The following is an 18,758-nucleotide window of genomic DNA, read 5'->3' as shown; positions in this document are numbered from 1 at the left end:
CAACAGAAAGAAAATTAGTCTCCACGTATAGTGATGAAGAATGGTGAGGAAGGCTACACTGCAGTAACAACAAAAAACTGGCGGTGGCACTCACACTGCTCTTGAAACAAATAGAAATCATGTGGGGGAAAATGGAGGATCAAACTCAGACATAATTTGTATACAAAAGAACCTCGGAGTATGGACTCTCCAAGAGACTGCGGCGCCGTTCAAATGCTTGATAAATGAGACATTGAGAAATGAAAATGAAGCATTAGAAATAGAGAAATTTTAAGGGAAAATTCGAGCCCCGGAAAGAGCTGAGGGAGTAATCGGACATTGCATATTGTAGAATATATAAGTTTTGATATAAAAAGATTTTCTAAAGTTTGTACAAACTAATGGAAAAAAAAAAAAAAAAAAAATAAAAACAACAAATGACACATCTTCTGAATTGGTAGATAACTTTTTATAGTAAGAAGACAAGACCTAATGGTCTGAATGCATACACAACATTTGAACAGTACAATGAACAACAGACATGCGGTAAATGCTAAATGCTGAAGTACATGAAATATCGAGCTACATGGGACTTGAGCAGATATGCAAACATTCTAAGGAGTCCATGGCCTACTGCTCTGTAATGACAAAACAGGGGTCACAATCGTACAATGTGACTACACCACACAACGTTGAAAAATGAGAGTAGTGCTATGGAAAGCACTGAGGTTGGAAAAGGTCTACACAAGAGTGTTGGCATTATCCCTGATGGACTACAGGTAAAAAAAAGACGAAATAAACCGACTGGTTTGTGTCACCACCTTTAGTCCCCTCAGCAATCTAATCCAGAAAACTGTCAAAAAGCATTGGCACTTAGTTGAGCATCCGGAACCTTGGAAAGAAAGCCGTGCTTCGCTTTCAAGAAAAACAAGAACCTAAAAGAATCACTGGTAGTCACCTTTACGGGACCTGCGGTGCCCACAAACACACTATGTGACCTCCCGCCTGTGCAGGGACACTTTAAGTGTGGGCACTGCAGGGCTTGTGAACTTGCAGTACAAAAACAGATCTTTGAACACAAGAATGTAACATGGACATTACAGGACCATACCAATTGCAATACCAAATTGGTAACCTAACCCCAAATTCATCAACAATTTCAGCGGAGTCGGAAATAAATGTAGCCGTGACTGGTTAATTTTGGTCATCGGTACCGCAGATGAAGAATGCAAGAAACAAGGCACGGTATTGCAAGAATTGGAGAACATTTTTCTGGAGGACAAAACAATACAAGAATCAAAAGATAAACTTGATGAATTGGAGATTAAAATTGAAAAATTCAAGAATTTGACCATTGACAGGAAAGTACAAAAGTTCAGAAAAGACCTCCAGAACTACACAGAAGAAAGAACTTATCCTTACCTGCGTCCCACAAACTACACAGATCTACAACAAGGCCAGTGATTCTACAGGTGACTTTTTCCTGTGCCTCCTCCAGTAGCAGGCGCGGCATTGATCCAAGCACACCCATTCTAACTCCCCCCCCTTTTCTATCCAGGTGTCCCAAATCTTGGTCCGACTAGATCCAAGATAACCACACTGCAATCAGTCAGATCTGGCATCTAGGCCCATTGCACACTTAAGCTATAACTGGCACTGCTGCTGTGCCCTCATTGGGAGCCTCCCTCCCCATGCCAGGCACCCAAAATCTAGATGCTACCACTTTCTCTACTCCGCCCTAAATCAGGGACTATCTCCCACCTGATAAGTTTCCCATAGCTAGTTATCAACGCATTTAGGATTTCTTGAGCACCATCCGAGGCCCCTCCCACTTACCAAGCATCCCCAAGCCAAGTACTACTGATGTGCCCTGTTAACCAAACTACAGATGCCTCTTATCTTATCACCATATCTCCAACCCAGACACCTTCACCAACCACGGGTTCGGACAACCAGGCTCCTGCACCTAGCACGACACCCCATAGCCTATGTTGTCACAGCACCATCGGAAGAGCCCCCAACCCAAATGCCTGTCTCCACTGCACACAAACCTCAAGGTCTCTACCAACTCAATGGCTAGCTAGACGCACAGCCCGGCTCCTACAACATCAATCAAAGGACCCCAATTATAAACAAAGACAGAAAGATAATACCTGCAAATGACCCAGCCGCGAGGGTATACTACACCTGGTTCAGCAACCACAACCAAAAGGACCACAAGAAAAACACCAGAAACCAAACCAGAAACGCAAAGGAAATATCAAAAATATCAGAAAACAACCAAAGCACGAGTACCTTCAACCCCTGGTTCAACAACCGCAATTATGAAAACCCATTTAACTAATAGATCCCAAAGAACCACAATATGCCACGACACAGAACGGGATGATGCAAGAGAAAACTGGAAGAAAGAATACATCAAATGGAACTACACCATGGCATCCCTCCAATAAACAAAACACAACAGTGGAACACACACCCACAAGCATAACAGAAAACAGAAAAAACTCCAAGAGAAGGTACAAATCTTTATACCAAATGCCATACCTCGCGACGGACCTCCAACCAGAACAATTCACAACCATCAATGATAATAGGGGCCCGGACAAGATAAGAGGACTGTACTATGAAAGACCAGAAATACTCAGAAGGAACAATGGGCAAAACAACACCCTAACTCCATATATCACCAGGACACCTACAGCAACTACAACGACATACAGAAGAGGAACAGGATGAAGTCAGGAACAACCCAATACAAAACTTAGCAGATCTACTCAATGACGAAACAGACCACACTGAGCACACTGTATATCCTAAGAGCAACTAGGAAAACCACCAACAAGACAACCAAATGAAGAAACCCGGAACAAAACAAAACAATGCTATACAATTACACTGCAATCTAATCAACACTAGATCAATCTCCAAACATGCTACAGAGATCTACAATCTATTCTATGACGGCAGAATAGACATCTTATTCTATACACAATTTTGGCTAGACAACAACTACAAAATCACACTACAGAGCTGTCTACCCGACAACTTCAAATCCAGACAGGTAAACAGACTAAGAAAAAGAGGAGGACTTGTAATATCCTACAAAGAACACCTGAGTATAAAAACAGATGAATTGCTAAACAAGAGAAAACGTGAATCTCTTGTCCTCCACCTGACTGCTAACTCAAAAACAAACCTCACATTCATACTCATCTATCGACCTCCGGCCTACGACGTAACCTTCTTAGACACCTTCATAGAAGCCATCACGAACACCTCCACCACACACGATCACCTGATCATCCTCGGGAACGTCAACATATTGTTTGAAGAAGAGAATGCAAACTCTCAAAAATCACTGATCAAGTAACTCGAGACAATGAAACTACGCCAGATGGTAAAAGGAGCGACACACACAGCAGGACACACTATTGATGCAATCTACCACAACACAAACCTGATCTCTACTGCGCCACCAATACAAATAATATGGAGCAATATCCTCATCATACCAGTCGTGATCCAACTAATAGCCCAAGCCCCCAAGCAGCCAAAAAAGCTGCCCATCATCTGGAAAAATAACTGATATACCATCAAAAGTAGTAACTGAAAAGAACAACTGGAATCCTTGAAACCTTCAACCACAAGCCTGGTCGGAACCGTCCGAGACAAAAGAGCAGACCTAATCCAGGAATGGATCACCGATACAATAGACAGCATCTCCCTGAAAAAACCCTTCACCAATTCACAAAAGAAGCAGTGGCAAGATGATTCACACCCTACTTCAGTACAATGAAAAAACAACCAGAAACTTGAACTAGAGTGGAGGAAAAACTACGACCAGACAAAAAGAATAAACTACCAAATACAAACCAGAGCATGCAAAAAGTAAATTCTCAAAGCCAAAAAGAAATACTACAACAACCGAATCACAATAGCGACCAACACCCAAAAATAACTATTCAACATTATAAATGAGATGAGAAACCCACTTGGATGCAACAACACAGGAGTACCTTCACAAAAACTATGCAACAATCTTGCAGACCACTTAAAAAATAAAATCACCAACATGCATTGGATCATACAAAACATGCCACTGGAATGCCACAGAAACCTCTTCAACCAATCACTCTCAACTGGGAGAGGACAGCGATCCTTCAAAACTGCATTCATCAAACCATTCCTCAAGGACACAACAGGCGACGTGGAAAACCTCTCTAACTACAGACCGATATCAAACATTCCTTATCTGGCAAAACTGCTATAAACCTATATCTACCTATCTGGGATGACCTAAAGACCAATGCAGACTCCAACACAAACTCTGCATTGATAATACAGGCCATTCCAATCAGCGCAGTGAGACACCACCCGTGGAGTACTGCAAGGATCCTCCCTATCCCCACTCCTCTTCAACAGCTACTTGACCCCACTAATCAACCTCCTCAAAAGGTATAGCCTAACCTGCTACAACTACGCAGATGACAACCAAATCATCTACAAAATCGAAGATGTACAAGAGGAGAACTCAATACTAGCAGACTGTCTGAAAGAACTCTACGATTGGATGAACACAAACAGCCTCAAACTCAACGCGGGCAAAACTGAAATCAAGATCATATGCAAAAACCAGGCATGCAACCAATACATCCCATGGCCAAGAGAACTAGGAACAGCGCCCACACCATCAAAAATAGTAAAGTGCACACCTGTATAGCCAAAGGACAAAATGGGTGCAGAAATACATTATCTAGGATACTGAGTGGAGGGGGGGAAAAGTCACTGCCTCTGAATAAGCCTGCAGACACCCACAACCCTATACAGAATAAAGGAGGGAGACCCTCTGTTCCCCTAGAGCACCATAATACAAAACACCAGCAGGGACAAATATTACAGATTGCCATAGCGTAGGATGCACAATGGAGTGCCACCACAACCAAACCAACTAATAATTTCATCCCTCTGCTCAAACCTCTAAAATTCTAAACATAACACAACCATACCTATACTGCACAACGAACTACAAACACTTCACTTTACCGCAACAACGAAACAAACCACACATAACCTCGCACAACAGCACACAACAGCTACCAGCCAAAAAAAAATCACACCCACGCTCAGCAATCGATGTAAACCGAACCAAAGCTGCCAACAGCACATCACAGCTCTGTGGAGCCTTTTCCTGCTAAGTCCTACCAACCTACCCTATCCCTTGATTTTCAGACCCACCAGAGTGCCAGGGGACCACTCTGGTGTTGATAGGGCACGGTATAAATATCTTTTAACATAACATATATCGGCACAGCCATCTTGACATTGTTTTCTTACAGTGATATTACTGGCATTATTGGGCACTGCCAACCTGAGTGTGTTCTTACAGTATTGACGTTGGCATATATTGTGGGCATAGGCACCATGAAGTATGCTTTACATCACGGGAATGCTCCTGTAGTGTTGGTGAACTTGGCATCTATTGGCATTTTTCATGTGTTACCCTACAGGACCAATGGTACATCATGTGGCTTTTACCCATGTTTTAACAAAACAAGTGTGCTGCCTATGGTTAAAAAAACGTTCTCATGTGTGATCACCACTTGCTGGGTTTGAGCTCCTTCACTACGTTCAGTCGCCCAGTGACTGTTTTGATAAAATGACATCAAGTGTCCTGAATTTGTTTTCTGTAAAAGTGTCAACCCTGCTCTGGAAGCCCAGTGCATTCAGTATTAACGTGGCTGTTTTATAATGCGAGGAATGACAGAGGTGCCAGGTGGCTGTGGCAGTTGCAGACCAGGCCAGCATCAGTCAGAAGAACAGCTGACTGTCAGTTTCCAATGACTTCACGATGGAAGCATATGTAGGAGATTAAGCTCACCATGACTGAACATTCTGGTGAACGCTTACTCACAAATGCCTATCTAACATGGCTCCCCATTACCTGTCAAGCTTGATCTCCAAAACCCAACCAGCCAGATCCACCCGCTCAGCCTATGTAGGGCAATTGACCACACTGAGATACAAAGACAAAAAGCAGGTGGCTCCAGCTTCCCTGTCATTGCGGCTAACTACTGGAATGCCATGCCCACTGAACTAAGGATGGACCCCTCATTATTGTCCTTTTGAAAAAAATGTAAAGCTTGGCTTTTCACACAGGATATCAAGCATCATCCTCCCTACCCATAAAGAGTCGTTGGTTCGCCTCTCAGATTGGTCACTTGCTATCCTGCACCTACCTTTGCCAAACCTGTTCTTAGACTCTAATCATTCTGCACAAAGACCTAATCTTACTTTGTAACTGTATTGTATCACTGTACTGTACAACGATTCAACTGACTTTTAACCAAATTCTTAAGTTCAAGCGCCCAGAGGGTTAGGTGCGCTATACAAATGTAACAAATAAATAAATAAATAAATAAACTCAACCGTGAACAGCTTCTTCAATACCCATTTACTGTAGGGAGTGAGCCTCCTACTCCAGAATTCTTAGTCGATCCTATAGTTATCAGATTATGAGAACCTCACAGGTGAATCAGCGGGAAATCAAGGCTCTTCCTAAAGAGACCTTGGACACTGCTCCCCCTTTCTGTATTACGGCTAGTGCCTGGGAGTGGGGAAAATGGTGTGTCTTTCCAAAACGAAAAGCAACTAGCTCAATGGGCTGAAGCACCAGCCGAGGAGTGTATGCGTGTAACCTGCAATTGTGGGGGGTAATATAAGTACCCAAGAGACACTTCAGTTTGTACTGACTGATATGTAAATGGAAAGTATTGTTAATTAAACATGTTTTCTTTTTCCTCGATTGTTTGCTGTAACTATGAAGGAGAGCTGTCAAGTTGTGCCATGTCATATGTGGAAAGCCGATGGAGTCCTATTTATGTCTTTGCATTTCCGGTATGTGTACATAGATCTACTTTTCCCATTTGCGACATTAGTTCAGTCCCAGAATACGAGTGACTCATACTCGCAATGGCATTGTGAGGCATCGCATCTTTTGTTGATTTGATCCTGCCCTTGCCAAGATCGATAGGAAATGATAAGTCTTTATGACTCAGTTCTAGTATGGATTGCATTTTGATGCCCTCTATTTATTTATGTGTGCCACGGTTTCAGATAAACTTGTCACACAAAATAATCATACCGATTTACATACCATACAGTAAAAGTACATCACTTTAAAATTACAAAAGGATAAAACAGCACTACATTAAGAAATGTCTTGTGCATTAAGAATCCGATGCCAAAACAATTCACTTGATAACGTCTCCTCACGATGCGCGAATCTGCTTAAAAGTTGAACGCGCAAGGTTGATAAGGCGGCGGCACGGTTGATAACTAAATGCAATACGGTTTCAACCTCTAATAAAAGGTAACAACATTACCTTTCTTCTCTTTTAGTACCATTTCTTGCCCCTAAAATCTCCTTTGTTAAAAATAAGTTCAATTTCAATCTTAAAACATAATTTCTAAAATCGTGAGATGGTTGCTTTGATATCTAGTGAGGAATCGCATCAAAAGCCTTAATTTCCCACCAAAAATGATGAAACAGATGATACCTCCTTAGAGAGGCTCTATTGGTAAACCAACTCTCAAACAATGTCTTTTTAACCTTGTCAGGCTGAGTCGTCAGCTCCAATATCGTTGTATTTACAGCAGTTAATTTACTTTCACAGTTGGAACTCCAAGCTTCTAACACTTTACATGCGTCTGTAGCCAGTGTTTGCTGCAAGTTCGAAAACAAGCTATTTGATGGAGCAACTAGTACTTTACCTAACAACTGTAGCAGTTTGCAGTCGACACACGCTTGCAGGGAAATCAGAGCCCCATAGGGGCGCCCTGAGGAAGGGCTAATGTTTTCTGCCAAATGAGTTCCTCAACCATAACCCAATCAGGGATGTTATGCATGGTTTCAGCACCATATACAATTTTGGGGACTATTTTCTGGTGGTAAAAGCGTGAAAGGGGAGACATCAAAAAACGACCATTGCGACGATCAAGCAAATGCATTTGAGCAGCTGCCGCAGAGGCTGCTGATCGAAGTGTGTTATCAATATTTGTTTTTAACGGTTGGCCATAAATGGTGACTCGCAGATACTTTAACTGATCCGCCACCTCAAGGTTAAGGCCATGAAGCAGCCAATTATATGATCTTACATTTCTTTGCTGTGTTAGTGGTTTCAGGAATAGAATTTTAGATTTTGCCAAGTTCACTTTTGGATCTAATTCCATTAAATAATGGTTTAGTGCAATCAGAGAACACTGCAGCCCAGTTGGTGTATAGTCACACAGAATAATATCGTCAGCATATGCCAAATGCTGAATCCACAACCCTCCCAAACGCAGTGGGACAGCTTGAACTCGGTGTAAGACTGATCCCATATCGAGATAGGTATTAAATAGAAGTGCAACAAGAATACATTCTTGTCTTAATCTACGATAGGTTCTGATCCATTTAGAATATGATGCACTCTTTGCAAATTGTACATATTATTTGTGTACATCTCTTTAAAAAACAAATATTAACAATAAGAAATCAGGTTGGTGTTTTAACTTGATTTGAATGTGCCAAATCGTGTTATACAGTTGCTGACAATGTACAGTTGGCATTGATGGTAGGTAAATCCAGAGGGAACTTGTTGCCCTTTATACCTACGAATGGTTCACAAATGGGTGAAGAGGGGTACCCTTGTGTTGTGAGATTATATGAGCATGGTCGCCAGATTGCACATGGCTTTGTCATGTATGAATTTCAATAGAATTTGTCCTTTGCTACAGGTGGACACAACCATAGCTCAGTCAAGTCTTTGTTTTCCATCTCTGAAATTGTCAAAACCTACACACATTTCCGAACATCAGATGCAGGATATAATTCAGGATACCCCTTTTCAACTTACTTTTTTTATCGTTGTAAACTATATCCTTGCAAATTAATGGTGGGTCTCCTATTAAGCCTAAAATGAAACACTTAAAACAAAGTTCTAAGCAAATCAAAACATTAAAATAAAGTGCTCACACCTTCGTGAATGCATATAAATGTTTACATATGCAATGAAGATGTTTCATCAAGATTCGGTTGAATTCCTTTAAAAAAAAAAGAGAGTGCTTTTTGATGATCTGGTAAAGAGTGTGTTATCCCATCACCAATCACTATCATTACAGCAGGATAAGTCATATAATAAGCTATTTTCTTATCTCTGGCCAGCCTCTTAGGTTCAGTAAACAGTTTCCTCTGCTTATCGATTTCTTTACTGAAGTCATTGAATACCATTATGGTATATATTTGTCATTCCATTTCAGCACCCCCAATTCTCTGGCTCTTTTCATCAGCATAACTTTCACTGGGTACCTTAAAAATGTTACCAGGAACGCATGAGGGGGTTGACCGACTCCTGGTTTAGGGCAAGAGAGCGGTGTGCTCGCTCAATCTCCAGAACGTTCCCCAGAGACATATCTAATAGTGTGGGCAATACCTTGTTAGGGAGAATTCTCAAAATGTGCTAATTTCCCCTACCTTTTGAGACCACCAGCAACTTTGCTGGATTTCTAGGATTTTATTTTTTTACCTGGGAAGAGTGTGAGCCTTTTTCCCACTCTTCCGTGTTTTGATGTGTGTTTTACTTTTATGTTCTTTGGTTATGAAGTTTTAACACAACTCCATATGTATCATCTCTTTCTGTGTGTCACACAACACCTTCAGTGCAGTGGCACAGGGATGTCTTTCAGACTTCCCAAGGTTTAAATACCTTCTCTGGGACTGACAACTGTCTCCCAGAGCATGTAAAGTTAAATTGACTTTACTAGTCAGTTTAAATTTACTGACCCAGCACACACTATCTTACTATAGAGTGCTGGAGGGGTTGCCTAGCTTCCCCTGAGTCCAAACACTCATGTAACAGTCAAATGTTACCCTTTCCTACTTTAAATGGCTGGTGGCAGTGGTTTAGATCAAACTACCTTGATTTTTCCCGACCGCAAACAACGGTAGCTAAAAATCGGGTCAGACATGTTTTTCAATATGGCACTCAGACCTATCTGTAAAAACAGACTCCGGTCGACTTTTTTTGCCATTTCTTTTAGGAAAGGTCCCTCTTGTGTGGGTCTCTGCGTGCCAAACCAGGTTTGGTCCCGTTGTTCGTTGGCCTTTGGCGGGCTTCAGTGCTGAAGCCCTCCTCTGGTGCCAGGGTGTCTGGGATGAACAGGATGTGAGGGAGGTGCCCGTAACTCCCTGTGCTTAGTCTCCTAGAAGACCTGAATGCACTCTGGCGTGATTGGCCGGCTGGCTGTCCGGCAAGGACAGCGACCCTGCTGTGTGAGTGACAGCCAGGCTGCAATGAAAAGCAGGTCTCCGGGACTTGGAAAGCAGAGTCGACCACTGGAACGAAAGAACTGAAGACGAGCTAAAGGAAGAGGGCTGCTGCAACTCCTGGACGACCAGTGAAGCCCTGCTGCAGGTCCAAATTGCCTGAAACTCCATCGACAGAGAAGCCCTTCAAGGTTAACTTCTTCCCTTGAGTTTGGAGGGAACAACCAACTCGCAAGCCACTTGGACATCATCCTCACCTGGTTGAATTTTCATCAGACTGCTGTTGAAAACCAGATAGCCAGAGGGAAGGAAACCATCTCGTGGACTTTAAGGCTCCCACACCTTAAACCGACGTCTTGCTATAGCTTTTGGCCTCATCCCTGGGCAGTGCAGGAACCTCCCGACGTCCTCTTCTTGTCCCCATGACTGAAGCTCAGGAACAGCGAGACCTGCTCGAACTGCTAGGAACAACTGCCTCAGCTACAGCTCTTCTTCTTTGAAAAGGTACTGTGCAAACACGGTCCGGAAATCTTTTCCGCCATTGAGAAAGTTTGTGGAACTTGTCTCTTCTTTGAAGGCTTGTCCTTCGCTAAACATTTGTCAAACGTTTCGCCTAGCCACATTCTTTTAAAATCTGTGGTAAAGACTTAACCATTATCTACCAGAACTGTGCTATCCTATACAAAGACTCTAACCATTGACTTTGGCCCAGGCCTATTGAGAAGAATAGCTGGTTGTATTTAACTGAGACCCTTTGCCCTGCCTATGAATGTATTTGGGCTGCCTTTCTTATAACCTTGTCTTTTTATTCCCTTTATAAGTACGGAAGTGCCATTTTGCTCCCACTTCAGGGGAGCTGAACTTGTTCAATAACGTATTGGTGGTGTATTGTAGTTTATTAGTGTGTGGTATTGAGCTGCTCTTACTAGTGGAATGTTTTCTAACTGACTGTGTGAATAAATGTATATTCTTTTACCAGGAAACCTTGAATCTGTGTATCTTTGAATCACTGTATTTGTTGGTCCTTTGTGTAACTTGCTCTACTGCTCTCTTAAACTCTTGAGATAAGTCTGGCTGCTCAGCCATCACTACCACTTTACTGTGTAGTACACTTGTAGTCTTACTTGCATGTAGAGTTCCCAAAGGGTACTGAATTTGATTCTGCCTAGCATACCTTCTACAAGAAATCAATAGGCCAGCCACTTTCCACACCTTCTGGGAATCCTGTAATGCTCAAGTTAGATCTTCTATTGTAGTTGTTTTGCTCAGAGATTTTCTTGTCAGCTGCCTACAGGAGTACAGACATGGTTGACACTTTTGTTTCCAAAGCCAAAAGTCGGACTTCAGATCCAAAGTCTCTAGTTTCTAATTCCTCAGTGCGCCTCTTAACGATAGCTTAATCATTTTTCATTTCTAACAGTCTGTTTAATCTTCTCAATGGACAACACAACCCCATCCATGATTTCAGTCAGGTAGTCTTCAGCAGATTGGCCTTCCGGTCAGGCTCCAACCAGGCACTTATTTCTCCCATCTCTCACTCTCTTTGAAGGTTGGGAGGCTTCACTCAGAGCAGCAGTTTCTCCCTCTTCCTCACTCCCTAGTCTGGTCCTTCTAGAGGAGGGAGGGTCTAGCATTTCAATTGAGTCTGCCATGATATATATGTTAGCAGTATTTTCTGGGCATGAGCTGTCTTCTCAATACTATCCCAATGTAGCAACATTTGGGATGGTCAACATTTGATCAACCGTGAGGGCAATGTTATTGAAATGGGACGGAGCAGTTTCCCTTAATGCATTAAGAAATCCGTTCAAACGAGGGACACCCATCCGTGTGGTGAGAAGTCCCATTAAAGTGCAATCTCCAGGCAAGCAAGCAGAGAGCAGGCTATATAACTTGCACTGCTGGATTAACCAGCACGATCGATTCAATTGACATAACGCCCAAGACTCAATTGTTGCTGAGGATAAGGATAAATGAGTGTTAATTAATAAACAAATTGAAGAATGTAAGATCGCAACAAGTACGAAAATTGGACAAGCTATGAAAGATACAATTGAAAGTAATAAAGAAGAGTTGTACCCATACCTATCAGCAGACTATGTCGCCATTCCAAGATTTTACTTCTTTCAAAGGAGAGAGGACAAAACCTCCAAAGACGCCATGAAGTGGGTGACATTTTATGACTCCCCTTATGTGCAATTAGAGGGACACATCCTTTCTAAGGTCAAAGCAGGACATGAGGTAGGTAATTGAAGTTTCCTGGTTCCATCCGCCTGCAATATCTCTCCACAAAACGAGGCCATTGCACAGCCATACAGCTTACCAAAAAATACGAAGCGTAATGAAGCTCATGATGTCATTGCCAATTTACAAATATAGCTTCACTATTGCCTTTATTTCTGCACGGCCCTACTCTTGACGCAGTAGATGTATACACCATGCATCCATGCTCCAACATACAATAGCCACCCTCATTCTTGTGCTCTGCTTAGGCTACCTCACCATCTTTCCACCATGACATCTCTCCCCCACAACCTTTCCATCACAGACCCATGACTGGAAATCCCAGGTGTGGACACAATATGCTTTCTTTGTTGGAACAGGCCTCAGTAACACAGAAAAAGTGGCTGGTGCAGTACAAATGTATTTCGCATTACATTTAATGTGAATGCCATATTAAATATGGTGGCAACAGAATATTTAAACCAACCGATCAATCCATGCCTTCAGAAGTAATTACTTTTGAGAAGTCCATACTCATGGGCTTGCAAACTATATATGATACAACTTCATACTATCCCAGCAATTTTATTAAATATGAATTTCAAACTCTGAATTTCACTAATAAAAATAAAGCCAGCAGATGAAGGTGGTGCTATGGGGATACTGATCAGATAAAGGCATGACAAGTTTCTTCTTTCACTCATTAACATCCCTACCAATTACAGTACTTGAGAGTGATATTTGTATCATTCGTTTTCATTGGCTGAAATTGCCACCTCCACTATTTTTGTCCCAGTTTATCTGGGGTGCACAGTTTATCTGGGGTGACACTCACCAGCGGTAGAAGCCCATGCACACGCGTGCCCTGGCCACAAACATAAAGTTGCACCGTCTTCAGGCACATAGTTTCTCGGAAAGCATCATTCCTGTCGTGCTGGTGGCCTTCTGGGTAGGGTGAACATCTGTGAAACCTTAGATCCACTGGCACACAGTGATGTCTGTTCAATGAAATCAAAGCAAAACCATTACTTTACTGTGATCGGTTGATTTCTTTTACATATTTATTTTTCCAAAAAGACTTATTTTATGATGCACTCAACTCATACAACCTTACAATATATAAACAAGGATGTCAAATTCCATTGAATATGTTCAGTATAGTGTACATTTGACAAGGAGCCACTGATGCAATTGACAAATTCTCCTTCCTGCTTCCCAAGTACATGCCATTGCCTTCCCTGGAGAATGTGAATCAATACCCTCAAACTAACCCCTCCTTTGCATGGCTCCACTTAAAGCAGAAATATTTGAGGAATTTGCATGATGGAATTTCTACTATCCTGACAATGGGCCTGCATTACAGGCACGGCTACCGCTGAACTCGCATCCGACACCGCCACCTGCGAATGGGCACTTACCGGCCCATTACGAGTTGAATGGGCCGGTAATTGCCCATTCGTGGGTGGCGGTAATGTCGGGCTCCTCATCCCCACTCTGCCCTATAGGGGCAGAGTGGGGATGAGGAGCATGGATGCACCGGCACCGTTTGTAACGGTGCCGGTGCATCCATGTGTTTCCCTTGCGGGTGCCGCACAGCCCGCCAGGTCTGACCTGGCGGGCTGTCAGGGACCCGCGAGGGAAACTCGGAATAAGGAGGTACAGTATGGATGGTGCCAGTACCATACCAGCACCGTCCATAACGTACCGCCAGGTTCGTAATGAGGCCCAATGTCTGTGTAGTGCTAACAGTTGAAGGAGCCACCATTGCTGCCGGTTCAAATCCAAACAATCTTTGCCATGAACCGCTTTGCAACTCCACCAACATCAAAATGGAGAGCAGCGTGTTCTACAACAGGCGGACCATACCATGCAAACGGCTTCATTGAAAGACCAATGTTGGGACCTGAGGTGTCAGCCATGAAAAGGAAAAGACCTCAAAAGGCAAAATGGAACCCCACTTGAAGGCCAGGAAAATTAAATTTCCTTCAAAGAAGAACAAGGTCAGCTTCAAAGCCAATGGTACGTTACTGTGCGGTATGCACTGTGTGGTGTGTATCTTTACAGTCATCCCTACTTCAAACCAGTATAATTGACACTGGCATTAGAAGAGTTTGATATGGGGGCACAGTACTGTGCTTTGTGTACTTGCCATTCATGTTCACTTGACACTGAAGGAATGTTTTATTTTAATATTTTTTGAACATTTGTATGTCGCCTTTACAGCAAAACATGTTTACAGGCGCTACAAGGCAAAAAGAGGAGGAGTGGGGGGTAAGAGGGGGTACAGAGGAGAAACATAACAAAAGCGTTTCTACTAGGTCTTGTGACATTCGGATCGTGCAAGTGCAGTAACAAGAAGTGCAGGGCGAGGGGCAGATAAGGGTGTAGCAATGGGATAGGGAGAGGGGAAGAGGGAGAAGTGCAGGAGGGAGGGGTCCCAGGAGCTGGGCAAGTGCTAAGAGCATCCCAGGAGGCCAAGTGCTAAGGGGCGGGGGTCAACTAGTGCGAGGACAGACCAAGCTCAGTAGGCTAGTCGGGGAAGGGTGTCGAGGGCAAGTGCTGGTAAAAAAAGGGTGTGGGGGAAGACTGGTTGAAGGAGGGCCTGACCACTGATATGTGGCGCAGCACTAAAGGTTGTGTTCCCATTTGTGAGGGTGTCATTTGTTTCTTATTGGAATTGTAAGGGTTAGATATTGCATGGTGATACAATATTGTGTGATGTTTTCTCAGGGGCGTAGGAGACACATAAAATCTGGGGGGGACAGGGGACATCTTGGAGACTTTGCTTCATTTATTTATTGTGTGTTAGACAAAGAACTCGGCTTTATACAAAATTAGAATTAAAATCACAGTACGTATTAAATTACAAATATCACTGTATAAAACAAGAGAAAATAAGAAAAGAAAACAGAAGAAAATTAAAGGATGCAGCATCAAAGAACATGTCTTTGTATGTTGCATTTCTGGATTTTTCATCTGACTATGAGCTCATGGTAAGAGAAAGGAAATAACAATTACTTCCAGTGGGCCACAGCTAGGACGCCAGCTTGTTAAGAGGCAGATCACCTTTAAGTGGACTCCTGCCAAATAAAGAAGTTTCAGCCTTTTCTACCAACTGAAAGTTGCAACTTTTTTGTGTGGGGCAAGGAGGCATGTGTGTCTCTTGGAATGGAAAGATGGGGGTTTCAAAGAAAGAGGAAATCTTGTTTGTACCTCTGAGTAAACCCTGTTATGGGAGCAGAGGGACCAGGTGTGTGATGTTGCTACTTTGACTGTCCTCCAGGCGTGGGGGGTACAGCAAGCAAGGAGGATGAGCGATTGCAAGCCCACCCCCTTATAAGCACTCCCTGGGTCCCGGCCGGATGTGTCGGACCCGGGGGATGCCTAGTAAGTCGGGTATATGTAGTCCAAGGGGGGTGGCCAGAGGGGCAGCCCGCTATGTGGTCTGCCCCTCTAGCACTCCTGTGAGGGCCGGGCCAGCCTCTCACGATGAGTCTGGTCCCTCTTATTCCATCTCATGCTGGCTTCAGAGCCTAGCCTTTCTTTGCCTTTGTTATTCTGAATGCAGAGCTGGACTCTGTTCCTTTCTCGTTTAACATTTGCTGCAAAGCCTGATCTATATGATTCTCTCATATGTTACTAGGATGGCAGAGTAATGGTCCTCTGCCCTGTTACATTATTCTAAGAGCCCCTCTAGCTTTTCTTTGCCTCTCCCTTGTCTCACTGCTTGCTTGCTTAATACACACCTCCTTGCTTGAACACTCAACATATTCTCCCTAACACAGCAATGGCAGCTGCAGTCTGTCTTAACTTCTATTTGTTCCGTGTCTTGAATTGGCCCCTTATTTCCGCTTTTCTGTCTGCAGGGGAAAGGCATTTGCCAGTCACTGCCATGATGGTTTTACCTGGCCATGAGAGGACAACAGCTAGCCAATATTGGAAAAACATGGCATATTATGCCAGAGGCTGGCAACTGTCTTCCTAATGCCTACACAAGAGACACAACTCTTGCCTTTGTTTCTAACAGTAATTCAGTTGATGAAGAAACGCAAGAACACACATATTGCTTACAAATGAAGGGGATGATGTCACACTTGGTTAAGACATTTTGATCACGCCAGGAGCTAATTTCCAGCTGCAATTAAGTGATTACCTTTTAGACTTCTGGCTTTAAATAACATTAGTATCACCTGGAAAGCACAGAGGTTGCTCAACAGGGTTCTTGGAGCACGAGGGGTACCCTTCTCGTGGACATCGATGATTGGAGGGCATTCTTACCCTGGTTTGGAGCCTGGCCCCTACAGCCATGATGGGGTCAGGGGCCTATTACATTTGGTTGTATGTACCCTTTGAGGGTCGGCAGACATTGCCTCCTGCTTTAGCCCACTAACAGCTCTGCTTTGCAACTTTATCACACATACCTGCCAGGTTGCATGTAACTCAATGCTTCTAATGTTATCAGCCTCAGAAGTCTGGAATCCTTTGCCACATCAACTAGGGTACAGGCTTGCCACCTGAGACTTACCCATGTCGAGTCGGCATCTGTCGCCCTGTGGGGAAGACACACATAGAAAGAGCAGGGGACAGTTTGCTTGTGGGTTTTCCACACTTCTTCCTTGGGGTGGGCACAATTCAATCCGCAGAGAAAGTGGCACATACTGGGCAACATTCTTCCACTTTAACAATGTCACCCAAAGAGCGAAATTGGCCATTTGAAATACCTCTGTCGACTTATTGTTGCGCAATCCACACTGATGGGTTTAAAGGATAGTTCTGGGACTTTTTTTTTATTGTCCCTACGGTTCGGCCATGTGTTTTTAAGCATAACTCGGTAGATCGTAGAAAACTTTCCTATGGACCTTACCCGACTTTTCGTCCATTAACGCACTCGAAATCAGCCGCCATTTTCTGATAATCCTATCATTTCCCCCCATCGACCTGGCTCACCTGCTTTTGCGGCACTAAATCAAATCCCCCGCCCCTGAGCCTGACATCAGCAGACACGTACCGCCCATTTCCCAACGCCAAAGCACGTTTCGTGTCAACAATCGCTGCGCCTCAGCTAATGAAGTGTCGCCATGGAAATGGCAGGACGCCTCTTTCCTCAATAAGTATAAACACACCGTTTCACAACACACAGCAGCAGATTTTCAATTCCATTACTCTCTCTGTGTTACTTTGAGTATTCTGTGACTCGTTTCTGTGCTCTGGTCAGCTACATTCGCCGCTTCTAGGCCTTGTGAACACCTGTACCATCTCTGTAAATTATTTTACTTTCTTTACCACAGTTGGGAGAACCAGTCAACGGATGAAGAGCCTGGACCATGTCGCATGGACGGCGTCTCCACCTGGTGCACATGCAATCGGTGCGAGCTAATGCCAACTGAGGAGGAGAACTGCTGCTGCCGTGAAAATTCCGGGTGCTTGGCCTACATTTCGGAAGGCGAGCCAAGTCCGCAATGCATCACTGAGCTGCCAGAGTTCAGGGAAGCCTGCCTCTCACGGACCGTGTTGAGGATGATGATGGTGCTTATGCACGAACTTCGCGGCACTGTTCGTCCGCGTAATCCGAGTAACGAGTAAGTATACTCTGGTTGTGATGTCAGTGATGCCACTACTATTTCATGGTCGTCTCCCACATATAAAATTACATCTACATATCATTCGAACGCATGTAAATTGGTTCCATATTGTGCATTTTCTAGATAGAATTTTTTCAAAGCAGAATGACATTTTTTACCTGAATCGACAGTGATAAAAAAGTTTTGTCATTTTAATACAGTTTGCATCTTTCATTTTCACAGGTGGTACAGGCTGGTGGCCTATCGTTGCTTCACTTGGTGGCTTCACGGGAGGCTCGGACACCGCGTTCGGAGAGTAATACCTGCCTGTGCGGTACTTGCCATTAGACAACATTTCCCCAGCGACATTGGACAATACCGCGGATTTTCCCTAGATGTGCTGCAACCTGAACTTTACAATGTGTAATGTTTATTATTTATGTTCAATTGAAATTAAGATCTAAAATAAAACCCAACATATATTTTAACAATGGTTGTTTTGATTTTTTAAATGAATCTAGTGTGTCTCCATTGAATAGTCTTCCTGTGCCTTGTCTTGTCACACCACATGTCTCCGGCCAGCATCCTCCCTCACGCTGGCCGCCCACCTTCAATCCACATAACCGTTGAACCCATATGCAGCAGACATACATATGTTATTTTGCGGGTTGGCATCAAGCCTCCCGGCC

The sequence above is a fragment of the Ambystoma mexicanum genome, chromosome 5p, assembly GCF_040938575.1.
Source record: "Ambystoma mexicanum isolate Mex_15411 chromosome 5p, UKY_AmexF1_1, whole genome shotgun sequence".
In the NCBI taxonomy this organism is placed as follows: Eukaryota; Metazoa; Chordata; class Amphibia; order Caudata; family Ambystomatidae; genus Ambystoma; species Ambystoma mexicanum.
This window is presented reverse-complemented; position numbering follows the sequence as displayed.